Source organism: Scyliorhinus canicula, chromosome 15, assembly GCF_902713615.1.
Source record: "Scyliorhinus canicula chromosome 15, sScyCan1.1, whole genome shotgun sequence".
NCBI classification, from domain to species: Eukaryota; Metazoa; Chordata; class Chondrichthyes; order Carcharhiniformes; family Scyliorhinidae; genus Scyliorhinus; species Scyliorhinus canicula.
The window spans coordinates 80,647,352-80,663,932 of NC_052160.1; the positions used below are offsets into that span (position 1 = coordinate 80,647,352).

The 16,581-nt window shown below is 50.6% G+C and overlaps 3 non-coding genes and 1 pseudogene across 3 annotated transcripts; all 4 read right to left on the reverse strand.

The window, feature by feature from the left end:
- Positions 1–5,697: 5,697 nt before the first annotated feature.
- On the reverse strand, positions 5,698–5,889 carry LOC119979200. The gene has a single exon (XR_005463682.1). It is a non-coding gene; the product is annotated as a U2 spliceosomal RNA (small nuclear RNA).
- Positions 5,890–11,335: 5,446 nt separating this feature from the next.
- Positions 11,336–11,519, reverse strand: LOC119979177. Its single transcript, XR_005463672.1, has one exon. It is a non-coding gene; the product is annotated as a U2 spliceosomal RNA (small nuclear RNA).
- A 1,923-nt stretch (positions 11,520–13,442) lies between these two features.
- On the reverse strand, positions 13,443–13,623 carry LOC119979189 (annotated as a pseudogene).
- Positions 13,624–15,546: 1,923 nt separating this feature from the next.
- On the reverse strand, positions 15,547–15,734 carry LOC119979195. The gene has a single exon (XR_005463679.1). It is a non-coding gene; the product is annotated as a U2 spliceosomal RNA (small nuclear RNA).
- Positions 15,735–16,581: the final 847 nt, after the last annotated feature.

Genomic DNA, 16,581 nt, shown 5'->3' on the forward strand with positions numbered 1-16,581 from the left:
ACTTTATTCATAAAATTTATCTTAATCTTTACAGAACATTTCAAAATACCTTGACTGTACATTTCCGTCTCAGTTACATTCATTTGGCGTCGATTCCATTGGGATAACGTTGCACACGTATCCTACTATAAGTTACAGTTCTTTTTTCAATATTAAACCGATAAGAACAGATTTTTTTTTTTTTTTTCAAAAAATATACTTTATTCATAAAATTTATCTTAATCTTTACAGAACATTTCAAAATACCTTGACTGTACATTTCCGTCTCAGTTACATTCATTTGTCGTCGATTCCATTGGGATAACGTTGCACACGTATCCTACTATAAGTTACAGTTCTTTTTTCAATATTTACATTACTTTGTTTCTTTCATACATACATTCTGGTAATGGAAAAAAAGAACTCCGGACCGAGGGGTTTTACACTGTTACCAACCCCTCGGTGTACATTTGGTGGTAAGACCTTACACTGTGGTCTTTCCCCATTGCGCCTTGGCGGCCGCTGCCCCAAGCTTGAGTGCGTCCCTCAGCACGTAGTCCTGGACCTTGGAATGTGCCAGTCTGCAACACTCGGTCGAGGACAATTCTTTGCACTGGAAGATCAGCAAGTTTCGGGCAGACCAAAGAGCGTCTTTCACCGAGTTGATGACCTTCCAGCAGCAGTTGATATCTGTCTCGGTGTGGGTCCCCGGAAACAGTCCATAGAGCACAGAGTCCTGTGTTACTGAGCTGCTCGGGATGAACCTTGACAGATACCACTGCATCTCACTCCAGACCTGTTTTGCAAAGGCACATTCCACAAGGAGGTGTGTGGCTGTTTCATTTCCCCCACAACCACTCCGAGGGCAGCGTGCATTGATGCTGAGCCTTCGGGTGTACATGAAGAATCTGACAGGGAGGGTCCTTCTCACCACCAGCCAAGCGAGGTCTTGGTGCTTGTTTGAAAGTTCTGGTGATGAGGCATTCTGCCAGATGGCTCTGACAGTCGGCTCAGGGAGCCATCCAACATCCTCCACAGTCTCCTTTTCTCTGAGGGTCTCGAGGACATTACGTGCTGACCACTGCTTCATTGCCTTGTGGTCAAAGGTGTTTTCCTTCAAAAATTTTTCCACGAAGGATAGGTGATACGGCACGGTCCAACTGCTTGGAGCGTTCCGCGGCAATGAGGCCAGGCCCATCCTTCGTAACACCGGGGACAGGTAGAACCTCAGTATGTAGTGACACTTGGTGTTTGCATACCCGGGGTCTACGCACAGCTTGATGCAGTTGCACACAAAGGTGGCCATCAGGATGAGGGCGGCGTTGGGTACGTTCCTCCCTCCTTTATCTAGAGGCTTGTACATTGTGTCTCTTCGGACCCGGTCCATCTTGGATCTCCAGATGAATTTGAAGATGGCCCGGGTGACTGCTGCGGCGTAGGTCCGAGTGATGGGCCAGACCTGCGCCACGTACAGTAACACCGAGAGTACCTCACACCTGATGACCAGGGTTTTGCCCGCAATGGAGAGGGAGCGTTGCTCCCACCAGCCCAGTTTCTGTTTTGCTTTGGTGATTCGTTCCTCCCAGTTTTTGGTGCATGCCCCAGCCGCTCCGAACCATATCCCCAGCACTTTCAGGTAATCTGACCTGATCGTGAAGGGGACAAAGGATCGGTCGGCCCAGTTCCCAAAGAACATGGCCTCGCTCTTGCCGCGGTTTACCTTGGCTCCTGAGGCCAGTTCAAACTGGTCGCAGGTGTCCAAGAGCCTGCGTACAGACGCGGGATCCGAGCAGAAAACGGCGACGTCGTCCATGTACAGGGAGGCCTTGACTTCCGTGCCTCCGCTGCCAGGGATCGTCACCCCTCTCATGTCCGGATCCTTCCTGATGGACTCGGCAAAAGGTTCTATGCAGCATACAAAAAGGGCCGAGGAGAGAGGGCAGCCCTGCCTGACTCCAGATTTGATCTGGAACTTTTCTGATTCCCACCCATTGATTGAGACTGCGCTATAGATGTTTGTGTAGAGCAGTTTGATCCAATTGTGAATTCCCTCCCCAAACCCCATTTTGGAGAGCACATCCATCATGTAGGTGTGCGATATTCTGTCAAAGGCCTTCTCCTGGTCAAGGCTGATGAGGCAGGTGTCCACCCTCCTGTCCTGCACGTAGGCGATCGTATCCCTGAGCAGCGCGAGGCTGTCAGAGATCTTCCTGCCGGGTACAGCACAGGTCTGGTCAGGGTGGATTACCGACTCCAGAGCAGACTTGACCCGATTGGCGATGACTTTGGCTAGGATTTTGTAATCCACATTTAACAGTGAAATGGGTCGCCAATTTCGAATTTCTTCCCTTTCCCCCTTCTGCTTGTAGATGAGGGTGATGATGCCTTTCCGCATGGATTCTGACATGCTGCCATCCAGAAGCATACTCTCGTACACTTCCAGTAGGTCTGGGCCCATCCAGTCCCACAGAGCCAAGTACAACTCAGCCGGTAAGCCGTCGCTTCCGGGAGTTTTACTCGTCTCAAAGGACTTGACGGTTTTGTCAGCTCGTCCAGAGTTAGTGGTTTGTCCAGGTTTTCCCCCTCGTTGTCGTCCAAGACCTCCGTGATAGACGACAGGAAGGTCTGGGTAACAGTGCTGTCTGTTGGCTTCAGATCATACAGTCTGGCATAGAAGGATTGACTGATCCTCAGTATGTCAGACTGCGATGTCTTTACAGAGCCATCTTCTTCCTTCAGGCTGCTGATCACAGAGGTCTCTCTGTGCACCTTTTGGAAGAAGAAGCGTGAGCACTTTTCATCCTGCTCCACGGAGCGGACTCTGGACCGGAAGATGACCTTGGAGGCCTCCGAGGTGTAGAGAGAGGCCTGCTGGCTCTTCACCTCTTGGAGATCCTCCTTGACATCAACCCCCATCGACTGCAGCTGGAGTAAGTTTTGCATGCTTTTCTGGAGCCTGGTTGTGACCCCTCGTCTCTCTCTCACCTTCTGTATGCCCTTGAGGATGAAGAACCTTTTGATGTTCCCCTTGATTGCTTCCCACCAGAGATGTTGAGACTCAAAGAGGGGTTTCACGGTTCTCCAACCTTTGTAATCCCTTTTGAGTTCCTGGAGGTTCTCTGGGGTCAACAGTTTTACATTTAGCTTCCATGTCCCCCTGCCCACCCCCTGGTTTTCCTGCAGGTGGCAGTCAGCCAGTAGGAGGCAGTGGTCAGAGAAGAACACCGGCTTGACGTCGGTGGGCCTGACCGTGAAAGCACGGGACACAAAAAAGAAATCTATTCTGGAACGGACGGACCCATCTGGCCGTGACCATGTGTATCTACGCTGCGCTCCGTCTGCAGGGTTGCTGAAGACGTCGAGCAGCTTGGCGTCTTTTACCGTTTCCATCAGGAGTCTGGACGTAGCGTCTAGTTTGCTGCCGGCTCTGCCGGATCGTCCATCCGCATCGATGATGCAGTTGAAGTCACCGCCCAGGATGACCGGCATGGAGGTGGCCAACAGCAGTGGTAGTTGCTGAAGGACAGCCAATCGCTCAGTTTTAACGGCTGGGGCATACATGTTAATAAGTCTGATAGGGGTGTTTTTGTATTTGACGTCTGCTACTAGGAGGCGTCCCCCCACCACCTCCTTAACGTCGGAGATGGTGAAATTGCCTCCCCGTAGCAGAATACCCAGGCCGGAGGAACGACAGTCGTTTCCTCCTGACCAGATGGATGGCCCGTGGGACCACCAGCTCGACCAGCGCCTGTAGTTGCTGAGGTGTGGAATCCCACACTCCTGCAGAAACAGTAGGTCGGCTCTTACATTTTCTAAGTAGCCGAGTGTGGCTACACACCGCGAAGTATCTTTAATACTTCGCACATTAATTGATGCAATTTTAAAACCCATTTTAAAAAGAGTAGATTTACCAGTCTCAGGTTTCAGAGTCCATTTCAGTTGGTTGTTCCAGCTGTTCAAAGTTCCCCAGCATGCCGGTGGTGTTCTCAAAATGCTTCACCGTATCAGGGTTTAGGAAGCTGCCATTGTCCTCAGTGTGGCTTTGAGCCTGATGGATGTGCAATGTGGAGGGGGTGGGGGTGTAGCCGTTGTGCCCGGCGTGGCAGTCAGCGGGTGTTGGGGTTGTAGGCCGATTCCCATCGTCCAGAGGTTGGTGCTCTGGTTGAGTTTTGTTTTCGTTCCTGTCTGTGGTCTGGGGGTTCTGTGCATCCCCTCCCACATTGGTGCTTTGCCTCTTTGATTGAGGCCTATTCTTTGATTGCTCGCCTTCATCGCAGGAGTTGTCGGCGCTGTTGAGTTGCCGCTTTTTACCATTCCCCGTCGGGGGTTTCTTTGATTCACTTTTCATTTTCCTCTTTGCTTTTCTTGTGCCTGCCGTTTCCCAGCGCTCTTCACTCTGTGTTCCATCCTCGGGTGTCTCGTGTTCCTCGCCAGATGGGAGTGGGGTTGTTTTGTCAGGCTGTGCTGGGGCCTCCACATTCTGTTGAGGGCCTTGCTGTAGGGTTTCGGCATTCTGTGGTGTGGTGTCTTTGTCGATGGAGGGTGCCTGTACCTCCTCCTGTGTGGTTGCCTTTTTGGCTCCGCCGCTGATGATTTGTGCATACGTTGCCCCACGTTTTGGGCAGGCCCTGTAAAGATGGCCGGCCTCCCCACACAGGTTGCAGTACTTGTCTTCCTTACAGTCCTTTGTCATGTGCCCCTCCTGCTTGCAGTTTTTGCAGAAGGTGACTTTGCAGTTGGCGGCCATGTGCCCCGCTTTGCCACAGGTGTGACATACTCGTGGCTGCCCCCCGTAGTAGAGGTAGCCTCGGTTTCCTCCAATGGCGAAACTGGAGGGTGGGTGCAAGATGGTTCCATTGGCGTTCGTTCTCAGGGTTACCTTGACCTGGTGCTCGCCTGTCCAGATGCCAAAGGTGTCCTTTAGTTGTAAGCTGTCGCTTTTCAGGTCAACGTACCTGGCGAGGAACGTAAGCACATCAGACATGGGGACGTAGGCGTTGTACATGTGCAGCGTAATAACGCGGTTTCTCTGCGATGGTAGCGTGAACAGAGGCTCCGCAGTCAGGATAGACAGGGGGCTCTGGTTGCCTTTTTCTTTAAACATATCCAAGAATTTGATGCAATCAGCAACATTCCTGAAGGTGACATCGAAGTAACCATTGTTGGGGAAATCTTGCAAGCAGAAGATATCTGTTGGTTGAAACCCGCAGCAGTCGATCAGTACCCGCTTCACGAAGAAAATTCGATCCACAGGCGACTTCCCTTCCGACTTCCTGACTGTGACTCGGACAGTGTTTCGCACTCCCCAGCCTGGTGGTCGGGATGCAGCAGTGGTCATAGCTCCGACGTTGGCTCTTGACTGTACCGGCGTTAGGCCCAAAGCAAGGTTTAGGCCAGCATGAAGATCCACCAATAGCAGCTGAGCTTAAACGTCTCTTCAGTCTTCAGTGTCTCCAATCCACGATCGACATCAAGATCGAATCCTTAGCTTCCCCCGATCAAGTGCGCGACACTTGATGTTAGCCAAAAGGCGGAGAAGCGATAGACTGTGGTATAGATGTTTATGTAGAGCAGTTTGATGGAGTTGGGAATTGTCTCCCCAAAGTAGTTTAGTGATTGAGTGCGAACCTGGTGTTGTAAGACTTCTTACGAGTGAGATAAAGTGTGTATTTGTATGTGTTTGAACTGTTTTTTGACTTGTAAATTCCCCAAGAAGGGGTGGTGTGCACCATTCCTGGAGATACTGCAATACCAGGTTGACGCGTGGAGTGGACGGAGCAAGCCCCTATTCCATCTCCCTGCTCCAAAAATCAATTTAATATATGGTCCCCAGATAAGGGACGTATCAGATATTAAACTGATAAGAACAGATTTTTTTTTTTTTTTTTTTTTTTTTTTTTCAAAAAATATACTTTATTCATAAAATTTATCTTAATCTTTACAGAACATTTCAAATTACCTTGACTGTACATTTCCGTCTCAGTTACATTCATTTGTCGTCGATTCCATTGGGATAACGTTGCACACGTATCCTACTATAAGTTACAGTTCTTTTTTCAATATTTACATTACTTTGTTTCTTTCATACATACATTCTGGTAATGGAAAAAAGGAACTCCGGACCGAGGGGTTTTACACTGTTACCAACCCCTCGGTGTACATTTGGTGGTAAGACCTTACACTGTGGTCTTTCCCCATTGCGCCTTGGCGGCAGCTGCCCCAAGCTTGAGTGCGTCCCTCAGCACGTAGTCCTGGACCTTGGAATGTGCCAGTCTGCAACACTCGGTCGAGGACAATTCTTTGCACTGGAAGATCAGCAAGTTTCGGGCAGACCAAAGAGCGTCTTTCACCGAGTTGATGACCTTCCAGCAGCAGTTGATATCTGTCTCGGTGTGGGTCCCCGGAAACAGTCCATAGAGCACAGAGTCCTGTGTTACTGAGCTGCTCGGGATGAACCTTGACAGATACCACTGCATCTCACTCCAGACCTTCTTTGCAAAGGCACATTCCACAAGGAGGTGTGTGACTGTTTCATTTCCCCCACAACCACTCCGAGGGCAGCGTGCATTGATGCTGAGCCTTCGGGTGTGCATGAAGGATCTGACAGGGAGGGCCCTTCTCACCACCAGCCAAGCGAGGTCTTGGTGCTTGTTTGAAAGTTCTGGTGATGAGGCATTCTGCCAGATGGCTCTGACAGTCTGCTCAGGGAACCATCCAACGTCCTCCACAGTCTCCTTTTCTCTGAGGGTCTCGAGGACATTACGTGCTGACCACTGCTTCATTGCCTTGTGGTCAAAGGTGTTTTCCTTCAAAAAATTTTCCACGAAGGATAGGTGGTACGGTACGGTCCAACTACTTGGAGCGTTCCGCGGCAATGAGGCCAGGCCCATCCTTCGTAACACCGGGGACAGGTAGAACCTGAGTATGAAGTAACACTTGGTGTTTGCATACCCGGGGTCTACGCACAGCTTGATGCAGTTGCACACAAAGGTGGCCATCAGGATGAGGGCGGCGTTGGGTACGTTCCTCCCTCCTTTATCTAGAGGCTTGTACATTGTGTCTCTTCGGACCCGGTCCATCTTGGATCTCCAGATGAATTTGAAGATGGCCCGGGTGACTGCTGCGGCGTAGGTCCGAGTGATGGGCCAGACCTGCGCCACGTACAGTAACACCGAGAGTACCTCACACCTGATGACCAGGGTTTTGCCCGCAATGGAGAGGGAGCGTTGCTCCCACCAGCCCAGTTTCTGTTTTGCTTTGGTGATTCGTTCCTCCCAGTTTTTGGTGCATGCCCCAGCCGCTCCGAACCATATCCCCAGCACTTTCAGGTAATCTGACCTGATCGTGAAGGGGACAAAGGATCGGTCGGCCCAGTTCCCAAAGAACATGGCCTCGCTCTTGCCGCGGTTTACCTTGGCTCCTGAGGCCAGTTCAAACTGGTCGCAGGTGTCCAAGAGCCTGCGTACAGACGCGGGATCCGAGCAGAAGACGGCGACGTCGTCCATGTACAGGGAGGCCTTGACTTGCGTGCCTCCGCTGCCAGGGATCGTCACCCCTCTCATGTCCGGATCCTTCCTGATGGACTCGGCAAAAGGTTCTATGCAGCATACAAAAAGGGCCGAGGAGAGAGGGCAGCCCTGCCTGACTCCAGATTTGATCTGGAACTTTTCTGATTCCCACCCATTGATTGAGACTGCGCTATAGATGTTTGTGTAGAGCAGTTTGATCCAATTGCGAATTCCCTCCCCAAACCCCATTTTGGAGAGCACATCCATCATGTAGGTGTGCGATATTCTGTCAAAAGCCTTCTCCTGGTCAAGGCTGATGAGGCAGGTGTCCACCCTCCTGTCCTGCACGTAGGCGATCGTATCCCTGAGCAGCGCGAGGCTGTCAGAGATCTTCCTGCCGGGTACAGCACAGGTTTGGTCAGGGTGGATCACCGACTCCAGAGCAGACTTGACCCGATTGGCGATGACTTTGGCTAGGATTTTGTAATCCACATTTAACAGTGAAATGGGTCGCCAATTTCGAATTTCTTCCCTTTCCCCCTTCTGCTTGTAGATGAGGGTGATGATGCCTTTCCGCATGGATTCTGACATGCTGCCATCCAGAAGCATACTCTCGTACACTTCCAGTAGGTCTGGGCCCATCCAGTCCCACAGAGCCAAGTACAACTCAGCCGGTAAGCCGTCGCTTCCGGGAGTCTTACCCGTCTCAAAGGACTTGACGGCCTTTGTCAGCTCGTCCAGAGTTAGTGGTTTGTCCAGGTTTTCCCCCTCGTTGTCGTCTAAGACCTCCGTGATAGACGACAGGAAGGTCTGGGTAACAGTGCTGTCTGTTGGCTTCAGATCATACAGTCTGGCATAGAAGGATTGACTGATCCTCAGTATGTCAGACTGCGATGTCTTTACAGAGCCATCTTCTTCCTTCAGGCTGCTGATCACAGAGGTCTCTCTGTGAACCTTCTGGAAGAAGAAGCGTGAGCACTTTTCATCCTGCTCCACAGAGCGGACTCTGGACCGGAAGATGACCTTGGAGGCCTCCGAGGTGTAGAGAGAGGCCTGCTGGCTCTTCACCTCTTGGAGATCCTCCTTGACATCAACCCCCATCGACTGCAGCTGGAGTAAGTTTTGCATGCTTTTCTGGAGCCTGGTTGTGACCCCTCGTCTCTCTCTCACCTTCTGTATGCCCTTGAGGATGAAGAACCTTTTGATGTTCCCCTTGATTGCTTCCCACCAGAGATGTGGAGACTCAAAAAGGGGTTTCACGGTTCTCCAACCTTTGTAATCCCTTTTGAGTTCCTGGAGGTTCTCTGGGGTCAACAGTTTTACATTTAGCTTCCATGTCCCCCTGCCCACCCCCTGGTTTTCCTGCAGGTGGCAGTCAGCCAGTAGGAGGCAGTGGTCAGAGAAGAACACCGGCTTGACGTCGGTGGGCCTGACCGTGAAAGCACGGGACACAAAAAAGAAATCTATTCTGGAACGGACGGACCCATCTGGCCGTGACCATGTGTATCTACGCTGCGCTCCGTCTGCAGGGTTGCTGAAGACGTCGAGCAGCTTGGCGTCTTTTACCGTTTCCATCAGGAGTCTGGACGTAGCGTCTAGTTTGCTGCCGGCTCTGCCGGATCGTCCATCCGCATCGATGATGCAGTTGAAGTCACCGCCCAGGATGACCGGCATGGAGGTGGCCAACAGCAGTGGTAGTTGCTGAAGTACAGCCAGTCGCTCAGTTTTTACGGCTGGGGCATACACGTTAATAAGTCTGATAGGGGTGTTTTTGTATTTGACGTCTGCTACTAGGAGGCGTCCCCCCACCACCTCCTTAACGTCGGAGATGGTGAAATTGCCTCCTCGTAGCAGAATACCCAGGCCGGAGGAACGACAGTCGTTTCCTCCTGACCAGATGGATGGCCCGTGGGACCACCAGCTCGACCAGCGCCTGTAGTTGCTGAGGTGTGGAATCCCACACTCCTGCAGAAACAGTAGGTCGGCTCTTACATTTTCTAAGTAGCCGAGTGTGGCTACACACCGCGAAGTATCTTTAATACTTCGCACATTAATTGATGCGATTTTAAAACCCATTTTAAAAAGAGTAGATTTACCAGTCTCAGGTTTCAGAGTCCATTTCAGTTGGTTGTTCCAGCTGTTCAAAGTTCCCCGTCATGCCGGTGGTGTTCTCAAAATGCTTCACCGTATCAGGGTTTAGGAAGCTGCCATTGTCCTCAGTGTGGTCTTGAGCCTGATGGATGTGCAATGTGGAGGGCGTGGGGGTGTAGCCGTTGTGCCCGGCGTGGCAGTCAGCAGGTGTTGGGGTTGTAGGCCGATTCCCATCGTCCAGAGGTTGGTGCTCTGGTTGAGTTTTGTTTTCGTTCCTGTCTGTGGTCTGGGGATTCTGTGCATCCCCTCCCACATTGGTGCTTTGCCTCTTTGATTGAGGCCTATTCTTTGATTGCTCGCCTTCATCGCAGGAGTTGAGGCGCTGTTGAGTTGCCGCTTTTTACCATTCCCCGTCGGGGGTTTCTTTGATTCATTTTTTATTTTCCTCTTTGCTTTTCTTGTGCCTGCCGTTTCCCAGCGCTCTTCACTCTTTGTTCCATCCTCGGTTGTCTCGTGTTCCTCGCCAGATGGGAGTGGGGTTGTTTTGTCAGGCTGTGCTGGGGCCTCCACATTCTGTTGAGGGCCTTGCTGTAGAGTTTCGGCATTCTGTGGTGTGGTGTCTTTGTCGATGGAGGGTGCCTGTACCTCCTGTGTGGTTGCCTTTTTGGCTCCGCCGCTGATGATTTGTGCATACGTTGCCCCACGTTTTGGGCAGGCCCTGTAAAGATGGCCGGCCTCCCCACACAGGTTGCAGTTCTTGTCTTCCTTACAGTCCTTTGTCATGTGCCCCTCCTGCTTGCAGTTTTTGCAGAAGGTGACTTTGCAGTTGGCGGCCATGTGCCCCGCTTTGCCACAGGTGTGACATACTCGTGGCTGCCCCCCGTAGTAGAGGTAGCCTCGGTTTCCTCCAATGGCGAAACTGGAGGGTGGGTGCAAGATGGTTCCATTGGCGTTCGTTCGCAGGGTTACCTTGACCTGGTGCTCGATGTCCAGATGCCAAAGGTGTCCTTTAGTTGTAAGCTGTCGCTTTTCAGGTCAACGTACCTGGCGAGGAACGTAAGCACATCTGACATGGGGACGTAGGCGTTGTACATGTGCAGCGTAATAACCCGGTTTCTCTGCGATGGTAGCGTGAACAGAGGCTCCGCAGTCAGGATAGACAGGGGGCTCTGGTTGCCTTTTTCTTGATGCAATCAGCAACATTCCTGAAGGTGACATCGAAGTAACCGTTTTTGGGGAAATCTTGCAAGCAGAAGATATCTGTTGGTTGAAAGCCGCAGCAGTCGATCAGTACCCGCTTCACGAAGAAAATTCGATCCACAAGCGACTTCCCTTCCGACTTCCTGACTGTGACTCGGACAGTGTTTCGCACTCCCCAGCCTGGTGGTCGGGATGCAGCAGTGGTCATAGCTCCGACGTTGGCTCTTGACTGTACCGGCGTTAGGCCCAAACCAAGGTTTAGGCCAGCATGAAGATCCACCAATAGCAGCTGAGCTCAAACGTCTCTTCAGTCTTCAGTGTCTCCAATCCACGATCGACATCAAGATCGATAGACTGTGCTTCCCCCGATCAAGTGCGCTACACTTGATGTTAGCCAAAAGGCCGATAAGCGATAGACTGTGGTATAGATGTTTATGTAGAGCAGTTTGATGGAGTTGGGAATTGTCTCGCCAAAGTAGTTTAGTGATTGAGTGAGATAAAGTGTGTATTTGTATGTGTTTGAACTGTTTTTTGACTTGTAAATTCCCCAAGAAGGGGTGGTGTGCACCATTCCTGGAGATACTGCAATACCAGGTTGATGCGTGGAGTGGACGGAGCAAGCCCCTATTCCATCTCCCTGCTCCAAAAATCAATTTAATATATGGTCCCCAGATAAGGGACGTATCAGATATTAAACTGATAAGAACAGATTTTTTTTTTTTTTTTTTTTCAAAAAAATATACTTTATTCATAAAATTTATCTTAATCTTTACAGAACATTTCAAAATACCTTGACTGTACATTTCCGTCTCAGTTACATTCATTTGTCGTCGATTCCATTGGGATAACGTTGCACACGTATCCTACTATAAGTTACAGTTCTTTTTTCAATATTTACATTACTTTGTTTCTTTCATACATACATTCTGGTAATGGAAAAAAAGAACTCCGGACCGAGGGGCTTTACACTGTTACCCACCCCTCGGTGTACATTTGCTGGTCAGACCTTACACTGTGGTCTTTCCCCATTGCGCCTTGGCGGCAGCTGCCCCAAGCTTGAGTGCGTCCCTCAGCACGTAGTCCTGGACCTTGGAATGTGCCAGTCTGCAACACTCGGTCGAGGACAGTTCTTTGCACTGGAAGATCAGCAAGTTTCGGGCAGACCAAAGAGCATCTTTCACCGAGTTGATGACCTTCCAGCAGCAGTTGATATCTGTCTCGGTGTGGGTCCCCGGAAACAGTCCATAGAGCACAGAGTCCTGTGTTACTGAGCTGCTCGGGATGAACCTTGACAGATACCACTGCATCTCACTCCAGACCTGTTTTGCAAAGGCACATTCCACAAGGAGGTGTGTGGCTGTTTCATTTCCCCCACAACCACTCCGAGGGCAGCGTGCATTGATGCTGAGCCTTCGGGTGTACATGAAGAATCTGACAGGGAGGGCCCTTCTCACCACCAGCCAAGCGAGGTCTTGGTGCTTGTTTGAAAGTTCTGGTGATGAGGCGTTCTGCCAGATGGCTCTGACAGTCGGCTCAGGGAACCATCCAACATCCTCCACAGTCTCCTTTTCTCTGAGGGTCTCGAGGACATTACGTGCTGACCACTGCTTCATTGCCTTGTGGTCAAAGGTGTTTTCCTTCAAAAAATTTTCCACGAAGGATAGGTGGTACGGCACGGTCCAACTGCTTGGAGCGTTCCGCGGCAATGAGGCCAGGCCCATCCTTCGTAACACCGGGGACAGGTAGAACCTCAGTATGTAGTGACACTTGGTGTTTGCATACCCGGGGTCTACGCACAGCTTGATGCAGTTGCACACAAAGGTGGCCATCAGGATGAGGGCGGCGTTGGGTACGTTCCTCCCTCCTTTATCTAGAGGCTTGTACATTGTGTCTCTTCGGACCCGGTCCATCTTGGATCTCCAGATGAATTTGAAGATGGCCCGGGTGACTGCTGCAGCGTAGGTCCGAGTGATGGGCCAGACCTGCGCCACGTACAGTAACACCGAGAGTACCTCACACCTGATGACCAGGGTTTTGCCCGCAATGGAGAGGGAGCGTTGCTCCCACCAGCCCAGTTTCTGTTTTGCTTTGGTGATTCGTTCCTCCCAGTTTTTGGTGCATGCCCCAGCCGCTCCGAACCATATCCCCAGCACTTTCAGGTAATCTGACCTGATCGTGAAGGGGACAAAGGATCGGTCGGCCCAGTTCCCAAAGAACATGGCCTCGCTCTTGCCGCGGTTTACCTTGGCTCCTGAGGCCAGTTCAAACTGGTCGCAGGTGTCCAAGAGCCTGCGTACAGACGCGGGATCCGAGCAGAAGACGGCGACGTCGTCCATGTACAGGGAGGCCTTGACTTGCGTGCCTCCGCTGCCAGGGATCGTCACCCCTCTCATGTCCGGATCCTTCCTGATGGACTCGGCAAAAGGTTCTATGCAGCATACAAAAAGGGCCGAGGAGAGAGGGCAGCCCTGCCTGACTCCAGATTTGATCTGGAACTTTTCTGATTCCCACCCATTGATTGAGACTGCGCTATAGATGTTTGTGTAGAGCAGTTTGATGGAGTTGGGAATTGTCTCGCCAAAGTAGTTTAGTGATTGAGTGAGATAAAGTGTGTATTTGTATGTGTTTGAACTGTTTTTTGACTTGTAAATTCCCCAAGAAGGGGTGGTGTGCACCATTCCTGGAGATACTGCAATACCAGGTTGATGCGTGGAGTGGACGGAGCAAGCCCCTATTCCATCTCCCTGCTCCAAAAATCAATTTAATATATGGTCCCCAGATAAGGGACGTATCAGATATTAAACTGATAAGAACAGATTTTTTTTTTTTTTTTTTCAAAAAATATACTTTATTCATAAAATTTATCTTAATCTTTACAGAACATTTCAAAATACCTTGACTGTACATTTCCGCCTCAGTTACATTCATTTGTCGTCGATTCCATTGGGATAACGTTGCACACGTATCCTACTATAAGTTACAGTTCTTTTTTCAATATTTACATTACTTTGTTTCTTTCATGCATACATTCTGGTAATGGAAAAAAAGAACTCCGGACCGAGGGGTTTTACACTGTTACCAACCCCTCGGTGTACATTTGCTGGTAAGACCTTACACTGTGGTCTTTCCCCATTGCGCCTTGGCGGCAGCTGCCCCAAGCTTGAGTGCGTCCCTCAGCACGTAGTCCTGGACCTTGGAATGTGCCAGTCTGCAACACTCGGTCGAGGACAGTTCTTTGCACTGGAAGATCAGCAAGTTTCGGGCAGACCAAAGAGCGTCTTTCACCGAGTTGATGACCTTCCAGCAGCAGTTGATATCTGTCTCGGTGTGGGTCCCTGGAAACAGTCCATAGAGCACAGAGTCCTGTGTTACTGAGCTGCTCGGGATGAACCTTGACAGATACCACTGCATCTCACTCCAGACCTTCTTTGCAAAGGCACATTCCACAAGGAGGTGTGTGACTGTTTCATTTCCCCCACAACCACTCCGAGGGCAGCGTGCATTGATGCTGAGCCTTCGGGTGTGCATGAAGAATCTGACAGGGAGGGCCCTTCTCACCACCAGCCAAGCGAGGTCTTGGTGCTTGTTTGAAAGTTCTGGTGATGAGGCATTCTGCCAGATGGCTCTGACAGTCTGCTCAGGGAACCATCCAACGTCCTCCACAGTCTCCTTTTCTCTGAGGGTCTCGAGGACATTACGTGCTGACCACTGCTTCATTGCCTTGTGGTCAAAGGTGTTTTCCTTCAAATATTTTTCCACGAAGGATAGGTGGTACGGTACGGTCCAACTACTTGGAGCGTTCCGCGGCAATGAGGCCAGGCCCATCCTTCGTAACACCGGGGACAGGTAGAACCTCAGTATGTAGTAACACTTGGTGTTTGCATACCCGGGGTCTACGCACAGCTTGATGCAGTTGCACACAAAGGTGGCCATCAGGATGAGGGCGGCGTTGGGTACGTTCCTCCCTCCTTTATCTAGAGGCTTGTACATTGTGTCTCTTCGGACCCGGTCCATCTTGGATCTCCAGATGAATTTGAAGATGGCCCGGGTGACTGCTGCGGCGCAGGTCCGAGTGATGGGCCAGACCTGCGCCACGTACAGTAACACCGAGAGTACCTCACACCTGATGACCAGGGTTTTGCCCGCAATGGAGAGGGAGCGTTGCTCCCACCAGCCCAGTTTCTGTTTTGCTTTGGTGATTCGTTCCTCCCAGTTTTTGGTGCATGCCCCAGCCGCTCCGAACCATATCCCCAGCACTTTCAGGTAATCTGACCTGATCGTGAAGGGGACAAAGGATCGGTCGGCCCAGTTCCCAAAGAACATGGCCTCGCTCTTGCCGCGGTTTACCTTGGCTCCTGAGGCCAGTTCAAACTGGTCGCAGGTGTCCAAGAGCCTGCGTACAGACGCGGGATCCGAGCAGAAGACGGCGACGTCGTCCATGTACAGGGAGGCCTTGACTTGCGTGCCTCCGCTGCCAGGGATCGTCACCCCTCTCATGTCCGGATCCTTCCTGATGGACTCGGCAAAAGGTTCTATGCAGCATACAAAAAGGGCCGAGGAGAGAGGGCAGCCCTGCCTGACTCCAGATTTGATCTGGAACTTTTCTGATTCCCACCCATTGATTGAGACTGCGCTATAGATGTTTGTGTAGAGCAGTTTGATGGAGTTGGGAATTGTCTCGCCAAAGTAGTTTAGTGATTGAGTGAGATAAAGTGTGTATTTGTATGTGTTTGAACTGTTTTTTGACTTGTAAATTCCCCAAGAAGGGGTGGTGTGCACCATTCCTGGAGATACTGCAATACCAGGTTGATGCGTGGAGTGGACGGAGCAAGCCCCTATTCCATCTCCCTGCTCCAAAAATCAATTTAATATATGGTCCCCAGATAAGGGACGTATCAGATATTAAACTGATAAGAACAGATTTTTTTTTTTTTTTTTTTTTTTTTCAAAAAATATACTTTATTCATAAAATTTATCTTAATCTTTACAGAACATTTCAAAATACCTTGACTGTACATTTCCGTCTCAGTTACATTCATTTGTCGTCAATTTCATTGGGATAACGTTGCACACGTATCCTACTATAAGTTACATTTCTTTTTTCAATATTTACATTACTTTGTTTCTTTCATACATACATTCTGGTAATGGAAAAAAAAGAACTCCGGACCGAGGGGTTTTACAGTGTTACCAACCCCTCGGTGTACATTTGGTGGTAAGACCTTACACTGTGGTCTTTCCCCATTGCGCCTTGGCGGCCGCTGCCCCAAGCTTGAGTGCGTCCCTCAGCACGTAGTCCTGGACCTTGGAATGTGCCAGTCTGCAACACTCGGTCGAGGACAATTCTTTGCACTGGAAGATCAGCAAGTTTCGGGCAGACCAAAGAGCGTCTTTCACCGAGTTGATGACCTTCCAGCAGCAGTTGATATCTGTCTCGGTGTGGGTCCCTGGAAACAGTCCATAGAGCACAGAGTCCTGTGTCACAGAGCTGCTCGGGATGAACCTTGACAGATACCACTGCATCTCACTCCAGACCTTCTTTGCAAAGGCACATTCCACAAGGAGGTGTGTGACTGTTTCATTTCCCCCACAACCACTCCGAGGGCAGCGTGCATTGATGCTGAGCCTTCGGGTGTGCATGAAGGATCTGACAGGGAGGGCCCTTCTCACCACCAGCCAAGCGAGGTCTTGGTGCTTGTTTGAAAGTTCTGGTGATGAGGCATTCTGCCAGATGGCTCTGACAGTCTGCTCAGGGAACCGTCCAACGTCCTCCACAGTCTCCTTTTCTCTGAGGGTCTCGAGG